Here is a 15,359-nt window from a genome sequence, read left to right as displayed (position 1 = left end):
ACCCTGAAAGATCAGATAAAAAGAAAGCTTAGAATACTTATTCGAGTAATATGGCTGCAAGAGGGATATCATCCAAAAATATTGTCAATACGAGTAACAGTTGAAGTGGAATGAAAGATTCTATGGTTAGATATGAGGCTCGGGCACCAACTAAGGCTTATGCGATTCATGCTCAAGAGGAAGCTTCAGCACCTGATGTGATCACTGGTACATTTTCTATCTTTGATGCTAATATTAATGCTTTGATTGACACGGGGTCAACGTACTCATATGTATGCACAATTTTAGTGTCAGATAAGAAAATACCTTATAATTCTATTGAATTTGTGGTTAAAGTAACGAATCCTTTAGGTTAGTATGTATTAGTTGATAAAGTCTATAAAAATTGTCCCTTAGATAATTCGGGGTTGCAACTTCCTGGCTGATTTGTTGTTATTTCCATTTGACGAGTTTGATGTGATTCTGGGTATGGACTGGTTAACTCTGCATGAGGCTGTTGTGAACTGTAGATGAAAGCAACTTTATTGAAATGTCAGAATAGTGAAATAATCTAAGTAGAATCAGATAGAAATGATGGTACAGCTAATGTGATTTCAGCTATGTCGACATAGAAATATGTTAGAAAGGGCTGTGAGGCATATCTAGCTTATATATTTGATTTCAGGACTTCAGAATTGAAATTAGATTTAGTTTCGACTGTTTGTGTATTCTCGGATGTGTTCCTAGAAATATTGCTAGGGTTACCAACGGTCAGAGAGGTTGAATTTGTTATTGAGTTAATATTGGAAACTTCTCCGATATCGTTAGCTCCGTATAGAATGACACCTATAGAATTAAAAAAATTAAAGCACAATTGCAAGAGTTGACAAACAGAGGTTTTGTTTGACCTAGTTTCTCTCCCTAGGGTGCTCTTGTATTATTCGTTAAGAAAAAGGATAGGTCAATGCGATTATGTATTGACTATCGACAACTTAATAAATTCACGATCAAGAACAAGTATCCTTTGCCACGAATTGATGATTTGTTTGATCAGTTGAAAGGTGCGATAGTATTTTCAGAGATTGATCTTTGTTCTCGATATTACCAACTACAATTAAATAATTTGAATGTGCCAAAAACTACTTTTAGAATTAGGTACGGACATTATGAATTTCTATTTATGCCTTTTGGTTTGACCAATGCACCTGTTGTGTTTATGGATTTGATGAATAAAATATTCAAGCCGTATCTAGACAGATTTGTTGTTGTGTTCATTGATGACATTTTGATCTATTCTCGAGATGAAGCAGAGCATGGCTAGCATTTGAGAATAATTTTGTAGACTTTGCACGAAAAATAGTTGCTTGCTAAATTTAGCAAATATGAGTTATGGCTCCAAGAAGTTGGATTTTTGGGACATATTGTCTCAGCAGACTGTATTAGGGTTGGCTCAGGTAAAATATCAGCTATATTAGATTGAAATCCTCTAAGAAATGTTTCAGAAATTAGAAGTTTTTTGGGTTTAGCCTGATGTTATTAGAGATTTGTTAAAGGATTTTTTTATGATTGCTACGCTGTGGACAAAATTGTTTCAGAAAGATGTCAAGTTCGAATGATTTGAAAAGTGTTAGCAAAGCTTTGATCAATTGAAAGCATTGTTGTCCAAAGCCCCTATGTTGGTTCAGCCTGAGTCTGGGAAATAATTTATGATTTATAGCGATGCTTCATTAAATGGTTTAGGTTATGTTTTGATGCAAGAAGGCAAAGTTGTAGCTTATGTGTCCCAACAGTTGAAACCGCATGAGAAAAATTACCCGACTCATGATTTAGAACTTGCAGCCATTGTATTTTCTTTAAAGATCTGCCGACACCATTTGTATAGAGAAAAATGTCATATCTTCATGGATCAAAAAAGCCTAAAGTATTTGATGTCACAGAAAGAGCTGAATTTGAGACAACATAGGTGGTTAGAGCTGTTAAAAGATTATGATTTGATCATCAATTATCATCCAGGAAGAGCTAATTTTGTTGTTGATGCTTTAAGTAGAAAATCCTTATTTGCTTTGCAAGCTTTGAACACTCGATTGACTTTGATTGATGATGGTTCTATTGTACCTGAATTAAATGCTAGACCAACATTTTTGCAACAAATTTGTAAAGCTCAGAAAAGTTATGCAGAGTTAAATGCTAAATGGAAATAGATTAAGTCGATACTTGATTTAGACTTTCATGTTAGTTCAGACGGTAGTTTGTATTTCAAAAATAGAATATGTATTTCAAGGAATTCTGATGTTATTCAGAAGATTTTACAAGAAACTCATAGTAGTCATTTGTCGATACATCCTGGTAGTAATAAAATGCACGGTTATTTGATATAGATGTACTGGTGGCCATGTATGAAACGAGAGATTTCAAAGTTTGTATTAAAATGTTTGATCTGTCAGCAAGTTAAAACTGAGCATCAGCTACCTTCTAGTTTATTACAGCCTGTGATGATTCTTGAGAGGAAATGGAAACAAGTTACAATGGATTTAGTATCAAGATTGCCTTGGTCTTTGCAAAAGAAAGACGTTGTTTGGGTCATTGTGGATCGTTTGACTAACTCTTCACATTTCATTATAGTATGTACAGATTATTCACTTGAAAAGTTGGTAGTATTGTACGTTTCTAAGATTGTTAGATTGAATGGTGTATCGATGTCTATTATCTCTTATAGGGATTCATAGTTTACTTCTCGATTCTGGAGTAAATATACAAAGCTTTGGGTACTCGATTTCATTTCAGTACAGTGTTTCATCCACAGACCGATGGTCAGTCTGAGCGAGTGATTCAGGTATATTCTCTGATGTTGTATTTTAGAATTCGAGGGTAGCTGGGAGAAATTTCATCCGTTGGTTGAATTTGCCTATAATAACTGTTATCAGGCAAGCATTAAAATGGCATCATATGAAGCTTTGTATGGTTGGAAATGTCAACCCCATTATACTAGACTGAGTTGAGTGAGAAAATGCTATTCGGTGTTGATTTAATTCAAGAAACCAAAGAAAAGGTCAAAGTAATACGTGATAGTTTGAAAGTTACTTCTGATCAATAGAAATCTTCTGCGGATTTGAAAGGAAAAAAATATTGAATTTCAATTCGGTAACAAAGTATTTTTGAAAGTATCACCTTGGAGAAAAGTACTCCGTTTTGGTCGAAAAAGAAGTATAATCCACGATTCATAGAGTTGTATGAGATCATCGAGAGGATAGGACCAGTGGCCTATTGGCTGGCTTTACCGTCAGAGTTAGAGAAAATCCATAACGTGTTTCATGTATCGATGTTACGACAGTATCGATCAGACCCTTTACATGTGATTTCACCTGTAGATGTTGAGATTCAACCAGATATGTCATACAGTGAAGAACCGATCAAAATTTTAGCTTAGGAAGTTAAAGAGTTAAAAAATAAACATATAGCTTTAGTTAAATTTCTCTGGAAACATCATGGAGTTGAGGAAACTCCCTGGGAACTGAAAGAAGCTATGAAACTGCAATACCCAAACCTATTTTCTGGTAAGATTTTCGGGGACAGAAATTCCTTTAAGGGGAGAGTTATAACAACCCGTTTTCAGTGGTGTCGAAAATAGTGGTTTTGAAACCATAATTCCCATGAGAAAATTATTATTTCAGTATTTATTTAATGTCTATGGGATTATATTAAGGTTGTATTAAAATTTTGTTAAAAAATTTTGTTGCTTAAACGGTTAATTAGGTAAAAAGGACTAAATCATAAAAAGTGTAAAATTTGAGTTTCATTAGTTAAATGGGGTCCAATGGCTATGAAATCGTAAAGAAAAGGACTTAAACGGTAAATACACCATTTAATGAGATAGTGGATGTGCATGGAGAAGGTTTTATTGAAATTTTTTATTATTAAGGGTAAAATGTTAAAATGGTAATTAAATCTAAAATAAACTATGAAAAATGCTATCATCTTCCCCATTTCTCTTTGGTTTAGATGAAATCACCATTTTTGAAAGAGGGAGCGTTCGGCTTCTTCATATACCTTGCATGGTATGATTTTGAGTCTCGTTTTTAATAATTTTTATGTTTTTGAGTTTGTTTTAGCTTAATCTAGCTAGCCTAAGGGTTAATTTCCAAAACTGAAAAAGGTTAAGGGACTTTCCATGAATTATTTTGAATATGTTTTGATGTTAGTTGGTAGATTATTAATCTTTATTGTAAAATAAACATGTTTTGTTAAGTGATTTTTGTTAAATTTTGTAAGTAGGGATTAATTTGTTAAAAGTATAAATCCAAGGGTTTTATTGTGAATTTTAGATAATAATGGGATTTTTCAAGGATCCTTGTAACATTGGATAAGTTGGATTTGGGTTAAAATGGTTAGATTTTAGGTTACGAGCTTAAAGACTAAATTGTCAAAAGTTAAAATGTTAGGGGCAAATTCATAGTTTGCGTAAAAATGAATTATGGAGTAAATTGAATTCTAGAAGAACTTAATTGAATGAAATTATTTATTATATCAAGATAAACCAAAATGGGGCTTAAATCGAGGAAAAGCTAAAGCTTCGGAATAGTTTGACTTAATTCTATTACTTTAGTATCGAGGTAAGTTCGTATGAACTACTATCGTTTTAATGTTAATCAAATTAACTATTTCTTATGTTGTTTTAATATAATTTAATTTGAATATAAATGTATCAATTTTATGATGAATTGACGTATAGCGAGTCCTGGTTGAACCTTAAGAATTCTTAGGATATAAATGACATGTCATTAGAGATTTCATGTTTCGAGTGTTGGTCTTAAATGTCCTACCGATGGCTGAGGTCCTACATTTGTTGCAGATTCTCCACAGCTCGTGTGAGCAGCATCGTGTAGCTTACATTTTGACCCATAGCTCGTATGATCAGGCCTATTTCATAGCTCGTGTAAGCATTGATGTAAAGGAAAGGTTACGGTTATATGTAAAGAAAGACACACTATGTGTGAGCTTTCCTGAGTATCCGATGTAATTCTAGATGGTTCAACGGGTAAGAAAAAGAAGTGTAATGGTAAGTATGCAAATGGAATGAATCAAGAAAAAGAACTGTAATGGTAAGTATGCAAATGGAATGAATCATTATCTTATGGCAACATTGAGGAGTTAAATGATGTGTTTATATATGGAAATTTACATATCTTATGGTTGGTTTCATTTATATCATGGACAAGTATACTAACTTGTGAGTTTGATATTATTGTATAGACTTTTACTAAGCTTATGCTATTGGTATTGAATTATGTTTAATCTAAGAATTGTATAAATAACATGGTAAGTTATGTTTAAGTTTATACAAGCTTACTAAGCACTTGTTGCTTACATAGTTTCTTTCCTTTGTTTTATAGATTATTGGAAGCTCGATCAGTTGGAAGCTCGTCAAAGACCTATTACACTATCTAGCAGTCAATTAGGTAGTTTATGAGTAATTTTTGCCATGGTTAATAATGCATGTATAGGTTTATTAGTAATGGTATTTTGAGAATCTGTTAATGGTGATTTGTTATGTTTATGCTTTGAAGTTTATGGATGGTTTGGTGCACTTTAATGCCTTACCAAGTTATGTCAAATTGGTCACTATTAAGGGCTTGTAAATAAGGTTATTTTGGCATGTTTTGATGGCTTGCAAATGGTCATGTATAGTAGTTAAGTGAACTAGGTTTTTGTGTTTTGAGATATAGTCAAATTGATTTGGTTTGATGCATAACACTTGATGCAATTGTGGTTCCTTTGAATGACATATTGGTTAGGTAATTTAGGATGTTTGAAATTGCATGTTTATATGTATTTGAATGATGTTTGAACCCCTTGATTGTGTGCCCAAATGGAATCGTTGGTTCTGCATGAAATGGACTTGAATTGCTTGATTGAAGGTAAATTTTTGGGTTCACACGACTTGCGACAAGAGCTCTCACACAGCCACGTGAAAAGCACGGCCTTGTGACATGGCTGTGTGACAAACACAGCCTTGTGACACGGCCTCATGTCATCTGAGATTTCTTAGTGTACCAAGTCAGTGAGTTACACAGTCTAGACACGGCCTGGAATACGAGCATGTGGGGCAACTCAGTGAGTTACACAGGTGAGGACATGGGTAGGGACACGGTCGTGTGTCCCTTGTTAGAAATTACATGGCCTAGGGTAATGTTACACGGCTGTGTGACCCCTATTTTCCAAATTGTGCAACTTTTTTCTTAAAACTTCTGTTTTGTTTCAAACTAGTCCAAATGCCTTCAAAGCTATTTTTAGGGCCTCAAATGCTCGATTTAGGGACAAAATGCATGAGACTGAATGGTTTATAATATGAGTTTAATATATTTAAATATTATGATGTTAAATGTTTTTTACTGTACGGTAATGCTCCGTGACCCAAAACCGACGATGGAGACAAGTTAGGGGTGTTACACACGTACAATATCTCTAAGCGTCCTTTTTGCTTGGAAAAAATGCTTCCTTTTTCGAGACGAACCCTTTATGGGCTATGATGAGTCTATTTCTTCTATGGTAGAACAACATGGATAGAAGATTTTCTGTTTACATCTGATGGATGATTTGAAAAAGGTTGTTCCTGAGTTCTACACTCACCTTACTTCTCCCAATAATGCTTTTATTTATGTGCGAGCTGCCCCGATGCTATTTGATGAAGATACCATCAATGTGTAGTATGACCTTTCTGCTGTTCAAGATGAGCATAACTAGTTTGTTGATACAATCACTACTAATAGTTTGACTCAAGTTCTTCAAGACTTGTGTATAGCGGGTCCTAAGTGGATAGTGTTAAGACAGGACTATTACACAGTGCGGAGGGCCTTTTTGAAACCCAACTGTAGGGTTTGGTACCACTTCCTTAAGACATGGCTAGCTCCTTCAACTCATAACTCCATGATTTCTAAGGAGCAGATATTGCTGCTCTATTCGATCATAAAAGGGAGGAAGATAAATGTGGGAAAAATTATATTCAAAGAAGTCCACTGGTGCACCTAGAAGAATGCAGGGAGCCTTAATTTTCCCTTTCTCATCACTGCGTTGTGCCAGTAATGTGAATGTCTCTGTCCAGGCTAATAAAAATGTCACCCCAAACAAAGGGGCCATTACAAAGTAAATTGTTGCAAATATTTTAGGGGAAGATTTGTCGTGGCACCAACGTTTTGGTTCTGCCACTACCTCTTCTAACCCAATTTATACCACAACACCACCCTCTACTAATATCAACATCTTTGAGCAATAAGTGCTCAGCTCTTTTGAGAAGTTGCACAAGTGACTCAATCCATTTGAGACTCAACAACTACAGATTGCTACAGACTTGTAACGGGCATAAGAACAAATGGTCGTATAGTGGGATTATGTGGAAATGAGAGACACTACAATAAAGAGGTCCCTTCAAAAAGAACTTCACCAAGCCTATGCATGTGTTTCTTAGCTTTCTCAAGGAACTGCATACAAATGAAGAGGAAGGGGAAGGTAAAGTAGAGGCAGGTGCAATAGACCCTATCCCTACACATCCTACAACTAAAAGACAAAAAGAAGAGGAACCCGCAGAAGAAGAAAAGACTAAATCAGTCAGTATTTAGTGAAAGACAAGAAGCAGAGGAACCTGCAGAAGAAGAAAAGACTAAATCAGTCAATATTGAGACTAATAATAAGGAAGGAGTAGAAGCAACTCTAACTCCTACACCACTAATGGATAGCACTACTACTGTCCCATCTCCATTGACTGAACCTATGTCTACACAAGATTGAGAGATCAATCAGGTCATTGATGATCTCACCAAATATGGTGATAAGGAGGAAATGCCACTTAATGGGTTGAAACGAAAGTTGCACTACAACCATGCTGCATACAAATCCATCTATATAAATTAAAGTAACAACGAAAACTTAGCAACAAGCATTTAATCAATTTTTTTCTTCTACCATTTGTTTGTATTTTTATTTTATTACATCATGCATTCGTAATTTTTGTCATATAATTATATATATAAGTTTTTTCCTTTATGCTTCTTGTTTACTCATGCATTGAGGATAATTCATCCCTTAGGTTTGGAGGTCTATTGTGCATGTAGGATTTAACACCCCACACCTGTGCCCTACGCCGGGACGGAATACGAGGCGTTACTCAACTTAAACATCTGCAGTCAAACATTTCCGAATCACCAATACTTGATCAAATTTAAAACTTTTCTGAACTTCATTTAAACTTCTTAATGTGGACCTCCAAAGCCTCAAACTTTAATTGAAAACCATTCAAAACCAACTCAGGTCCTTAAACCGATTTAATAAAAAAAAGACTCTTGAAACAGGGCACACGCCCGTGTGGAAGGGCAACATGCCCGTATGGTCCTTATAACATGGTCATGCTGATGGTCCATGTGACACATACAGCTTAAGCATCTAGGGACACGTTCGTGTCCCATACCTATGTGAATTAAATTCCAAATTCAAACCTACAGGGGTTTTCACAGGGCCTGACACACGCCCGTGTCTATAGTCTGTGTCCCTCACATGGCCATGAAATGCCCGTGTCCTAGCCTATGTTTAAAAAACTTGACATTTTGTTTCTGACGTCAGCATCCAAATTGAGGCACACAGCCAACGCACACGCCTGTGGCTAGAGACCGTGTCCTCCACATGGCTGAGACACATGGCCGTGTTCCTGCCCATGTGTTTATTACCATGCATTCTGACTTACAAATTTTACGTGCAAGGGACACACGACCGGACAACACTCCCATGGGGCTGGTCGTGTGTCACACAGGGCCTAGACACACGCCCGTGTGTCTATCCGTGTAGACAATATAAGGCTATTTACCAAGCCTTTTTGCCACCCTGAAACACAATTTAATGCCAACCAACATATCAAGGTCTAACTAAATATGATTTCTCAACCAAACAACCATAGGTAAGGCCTACATACATTTCTTAAATTCAACCATGCCAACAATTTCAAATTCATGAAAGACTATCTTGCATTCATATATAAACATTCAATATTAGCCATTTTCCATGGCCTTATACATAGTGAATCAAATGCTAAATTAAGCCAACACATTTAGCCAAATAACAATCACACAAAACTCAAAAGTCAAGGTCCTATACATGCCATAATCAAAATAAAATATCTAACTATACCAAGTGCTTCGGATGATAGTGTGACTGGCTTCTCCGACGTAAGCGATGATCCTCGAGTTGCTTTGGTGGCACATAAGAAAATGGAAAGGAAATAGGGTAAGCACAAAGCTTAGTAAGTTGCATGAAAATAAACAACAACTACTTATCATAAAGCAATATGCTCATAATCTTTCATAGTGGATTCATGAATACCATAAATAAACGTAAGTACAACTTACACATCACCATCCCATACAACTCATATAGCATACACTGAGCCCATATCTCATACATTTCAATTAGGTACCTGTACCACTCATCACATAATCATAACTTTTCTCATTTCGATATAAATCATAACTCTTTTCTTGAACCATTTGGAATACTATCGGACACTTGGTAACCTTAACATGGGTTAAGATGCCTATGCAATGTCTCAGACATGGTCTTACACTGGCTTTCATATAATGAGGCCGATACCATGTCCCAGACAGGTCTTACATTGGCTTTCATCTACTGGTGTCGATGCCATGTCCCAAACAGGTCTTGCACTGACACACAACAAGCTGACGCCATGTCCCAGACAGGTCTTACTCTAGCTTGTCTATCTCGAGGCCGATGCATGTCCCAAACATGTCTTACACTAGCTCTCATCTCACCATCGATGCATGTCCTAGACATGTCTTACACTAGCTTAAATATCTCGAGGCCAATGCATGTCCCAGACATGTCTCACACTAGCTCTCATATTGTGGCCGATTCATGTCTCGGACATGTCTTACACTAGCACACATATCTCCCAATATCTAGGTACCAATATCCAAATTTATTTCAAATGTTCAATGAAAGTCTTTACTATGTTAATTTCTCAACATGTATTCTCATACTCAAATCCAAAGCAATTTATGCCATACCAGTACAATTGCACATCATAAAGATATAGTTGCATTATCAACATACAACTTACCTCGGTAATCAAAATGTAGGTGACTAGTCAGTTTTAGTCCGCTAGCTTTGCTTTTCCCCGGTCTAGGCTCGAATTGTATAATTATTGATCTAAAATGATAAAAATTCACGTTTAATCATTTTATCGATCTAGGCCCTCAACAATTTATAATTGGGAAAAAGGACCATTTTGCCCCTAGACTTTCACAAAATGACCATTTTATCTCTAGACTCGAAAATTGATTTTTATCCCATTTTCTCATCAACCAAGCCTAGTCGAATACTTTTCATGCTAGGAGTAGCTTACAATTCTCATTATTTCACACATTTATCACCTATTTTACAACTTATGCAAAATGGTCCTTAATTAGGGTTTCTATGAAAACTACTTCACAAAAGTTGTTTATTTCACAACTATCTCATATTCTTCCATAAAATTTTAGAAATCAACATGTCTACTATCATGGTAAAACCCTAGACTTTCAACCATTTTTGCAAAAAAGTCCCCTTGTTAGAAAACTCATGCTACAAGGACCTCAAAAGTACAAAAATATTCAAGAAAAACCCTCAAATCACTTACTTGCAAAGGCTTTAAGTTACTGAAAATTTTTCAAGCTTCCATGGCCATTTTCTTGGAGAAAAATCAGTAGAGAAGAAAGAGAGAGATGAAAAAAATGACAACTTTTACTATTTGTTCTATTTTATTCAATTTCAACACCTAATTTCACCAATTTTTTTACTCTTGACCACCTTTGTCTCCTATGGCCGGCCATGCTATTCTAAAAGGTCTAATTTCCCTTTAAATACCTCCAATTTAGGTTCTCTAACTATTTTACACCCTTATCTATCAAAATAGAACCTTTGCACTTTATGCAATTTAGTCCTTTTTCACAATTAAGCATGCAATCACTAAAATTACTTCACCAAATTTTTCATGCACTAATATAAACATGTTATAACTTAAAATTAATAGTAAAATACTTTCTCTGACTTCGGATTAGTGGTACCAAAATCACTTTTCCGACTAGGCACAAAATCGGGCTATTATAATTCTCCCCCTTAAGGATTTTTGTCCCCTAAAATCTTACCAGCGAATAAGTTTGGGTATCGATCTCTCATAGTCTCCTCGGGTTCCCACGTGGCTTTCTCGACTCGATGTCTAAGCCATAAAACCTTTACGAGTGCTACACTTTTATTCCTTAACTGCTTGACCTCTTGATCCAAAATCTTAATCAGTTCTTCACCATATGTCATATCTGGGCTTATTTCAATTTCTTCCAGTGAAATCACGTGTGAAGGGTCAGATCAGTAGCTACGCAACATCAATACATGGAATACATCATGAATTTTCTCTAGCTCGTGAGGCAAGGCTAATCAGTATGCTACCGACCCAATTCTCTCGGTCACTTCATAAGGTCCAATAAACTCTGGACTCAGCTTGCCTTTTCTACTGAATCTGAGGACTTTCTTCCACGGAGATACTTTCAAAAATACTTTATCCCCGACTTGAAACTCGATGTTTTTCTGTTTCAAATCCGCGTAGGATTTCTATCTATTCGATGCAGCCTTTATACAATCTCGAATCACTTTAACTATAATTTATACATATTTTTATCTCATGTTTAACGCATTTTATGGATGATTTCCCATTAGAATTGGTGAATTTGATGCTCCTAATGCTTTAATTTCATGTTTTATACCTAGGAGAGCATAGAAAAGCGAAAGGAACGAGAAATGGGCAAAAACGGAGAAAATGGGCCAAAGTATGAAATCAACACGGCCTAGACCTCCTCACATGGGTGGACCACACGGCCGTTTCAATTTGGTAGGCTTGAGCACGACCTGAAGTAATCACACACGGGCGTGTCACACGGGCGTGTCCCTGCCGAGCCCAAGTTGAGTCCAATTCGAAAAAGGTTTATTTTGATGGCTCTTAGGCATTCCAAAGCCTATAAATACACCTCAGAGGAGGAAGAATAGAGTTACATAGAATAGGGGGTAAGGAATTACCCCAAGAAAGTCGATTGATTCATCTCAAAAGCCGGATTCATCATCAAGACTGAAGATCTCTCCTCAATTTCCCTTCAGGAGTTTTGGGTTTTCTTTCTGTTTTCTATTCTTTATTATTCTGAGATGTTTTCTTATTTAGTTATGAACTAAAACCCCTAAATACCTAAAGGGAATGAAACCTAAGATGAATCTTGTTATTATTTTTTGAATCGTATGATAAATATTTAACTTGTTCTTAATTATGTGTTCTTAATTCTTGTTTTGATATCCCAGGATACCGATTCAAGATAAGCTCTTATTCAGAGGAGGAATAGACCATGTCTAAGAGTACATTTTTCATAATTAAGCGGAGTTGATTGCGTGCCTAGACATAGGGTGACAAGATTTTGCCGGATTAGGGTGAAACCTAATAAGGGGATCCATAGATCGAGTCAATGCAACCCTAGAGTGTTAATTAGAGAAAGTTCTCAATTATTCAATCTAGGTATTAGACGTTATTAAACTTGAATAAGGATAATAACATAACTTAGGGATCTCTATGGAACAAGTTAAATGAATAAATCGTCCGATTCAGAGCCAGAATAACAAAGTGCAGTCTAGGTGTATTTTTCTTTAGGTATTGTCATAATTCAATCGAGTTTTCCAAAAGCAATTCCCCAATTCTATTCTCTGTGAGTTCTTAGTTTAGATAATTAGTTAGTTAAAATAAAACCTCTTTATTCCTAGGCTAGATAATAAAAAGACAGTCATTACTAGTACTTTTAGTTCCTTTGGGTTCGACAATCTGGTCTTGCTAAAACTTTACTACTATTCGATAGGTACACTTGCCTACATCGCGATAATAGTTAGTTTCAAGAACGAGTAATTATAAATATTTAAAACCTATCACGAAATCACGCGATCAAGTTTTTGGGGCCGTTGCGGGGACTAAGATATTAGGAACACTCAATTTTTATTACTTTAGCCATTTATTTTTCTTGCAATTTAATTTATTATTATTATTTATTTTACTTTTTATTTCTCTTGGTAGGTTTTTATAGTTTATGACTAGAAGAAACCCGTCAGGACCACTACTTTTTGATGAAGAAATCGATCGCACAGTACGCAAAAACCAAAGAGAAATAAGGCTAAGCTTAAGATACACAGAGAACAAGCAAGAAGACGATACTTAGACCCCAACCGAAGAGATGGCTGAAAACCAAGACAATCAGCTACCTCCTGCAATTGCGGGTAATTAAAATCCTGCTCCACGCACTATGTATGATTTTGCTAAACCTTCTTTAACAAGAACTGAATCTAGCATAGTTAGACCTGCTGTAGCTGCAAATACTTTTGAACTGAAAACTAGCACAATTCAAATGATACAACATTTTGTTCAGTTTGACGGTTTGCAGGATAAAGATCCCAACACTCACTTAGCAAACTTTCTAGAATCAATGGCATTTCTGATGATGCCATACGTCTTCGGTTGTTTCCCTTTTCATTGAGGAATAAAGCTAAACAGGTTGAACTCATTACCACGAGGGTCAATTACTACTTGGGAATAAATAACCGAAAAATTTTTACTCAAATACTTTCCGCCGGCTAAAACAGCTAAATTACGTAATGATATCTCTTCGTTTGTGTAGATGGACTTAGAAACACTTTACGATGCATGGAAGAGATACAAAGACTTACTGAGAAGGTGCCCTCACCATGGGTTACCGCTTTGGCTTCAAGTTCAAACATTCCATAATGGCCTGAATCCTTCGATTCGACAAATGATTGACGCAGCTGCTAGCGGAACCATCAACAATAAAACACCTAAAGATGCCTATCAGTTTATAGAGGAGATGTCACTGAATAACTATCAGTGGTAAGTCATGAGGACTAAGCCAACTAAAGCAGCAGGCATTTATAACGTCTTGGTTACTATGCTGTCAAACCAGGTAGAACTTCTAAATAAAAAGATTGATGGTTTTCTTAGTTCTTCACAGGTTCACCCAGTAATGCAGTACGAAGCAAGTGGAGGTGGAACAAGCCATTCAAAATACCAACCTTATGGCCACAACATGGATAACGAGCAATTAAATTACATGGGTAATAATCCTCGACCTCAGAACAATCCATATAGTAACACTTACAATGCAGGTTGGAGGAACCACCCCAATTTCTCGTGGGATAGTCAAGGAAATCAAAGACCACAACATCCTCCGGGTTTTCAACAACCACCCTATCAACAGGAAAAGAAGCCGAACCTTGAAAAGATGCTCTCAAAGTTTATATCGGTGTTAGAAACCCCTTTTTAGAACACTGAGACAGCACTTAAAAATCAACAAGCGTCGATCCAAGGGCTCGAAACTCAAATAGGCTAGCTTTTCAAACTGATCTCAGAAAGACCACTAGGAAGTTTACCTAGTAACACCAAATTAAAAGAGCATGTGAAAGCAGTTACGCTAAGGAGTGGGAAAGTGTTAGCAGTAATTGAAAAGAAGCTAACACAAGAAGCTGTGGTAAGTGAAAGGGGGAAAGAAAAACCCGAAAATAGTGACAAACTAGTACCGAAGGAATATAAACCTCCAGTTCCATACCCAGCAAAATTGAAAAAAGACCACATTGATGCACAATTTGGTAAGTTTCTTGAACTTTTTAAACAATTACATATCAACTTACCTTTTGTTGAAGCCATCTCGCAGATGCCTACATACACAAAATTTTTGAAGGAGCTTCTAACAAATAAAAGGAAATTCGATGACTTATCTACAGTAGAACTCAATGAAGAGTGCTCAGCCATACTCCAAAACAAGCTGCCAACCAAACTGAAAGATCCAAGGAGTTTTACTATTCCTTGCTTAATTGGTAGTCTGAATGTTGAGAAAGCACTAGCTGATTTTGGCGCTAGCATTAATTTGATTCCATATAAAATGTTTAAACAACTTGGTCTTGGGGAACCTAAACCTACTAGGATGAGTATTCAATTAGCCGATAGATCTGTTAAATATCCTAGGGGCATTATAGAAGACGTACTTGTGAAAGTAGATAAATTCATATTTCCTGTTGACTTTGTTGTGCTTGACATGGATGAAGATATGGAAGTGCCTTTAATTTTAGGGCGCCCATTTTTAGCCACTGCTAGGGCTATAATCGATGTGGGTGAGGGTAAACTGGTACTTAGAGTAGGTGACGAGAAGATTACCTTTAAAATTTATGATGTTATGAAGTTTTCTAGGGAACAGGATGACTCATGTTATTTTATTGACTCCATTGATCATATTACTCAAGGCTCTTTTCAAGAA

The sequence above is a fragment of the Gossypium arboreum genome, chromosome 8, assembly GCF_025698485.1.
Source record: "Gossypium arboreum isolate Shixiya-1 chromosome 8, ASM2569848v2, whole genome shotgun sequence".
NCBI classification, from domain to species: domain Eukaryota; kingdom Viridiplantae; phylum Streptophyta; class Magnoliopsida; order Malvales; family Malvaceae; genus Gossypium; species Gossypium arboreum.
This window is presented reverse-complemented; position numbering follows the sequence as displayed.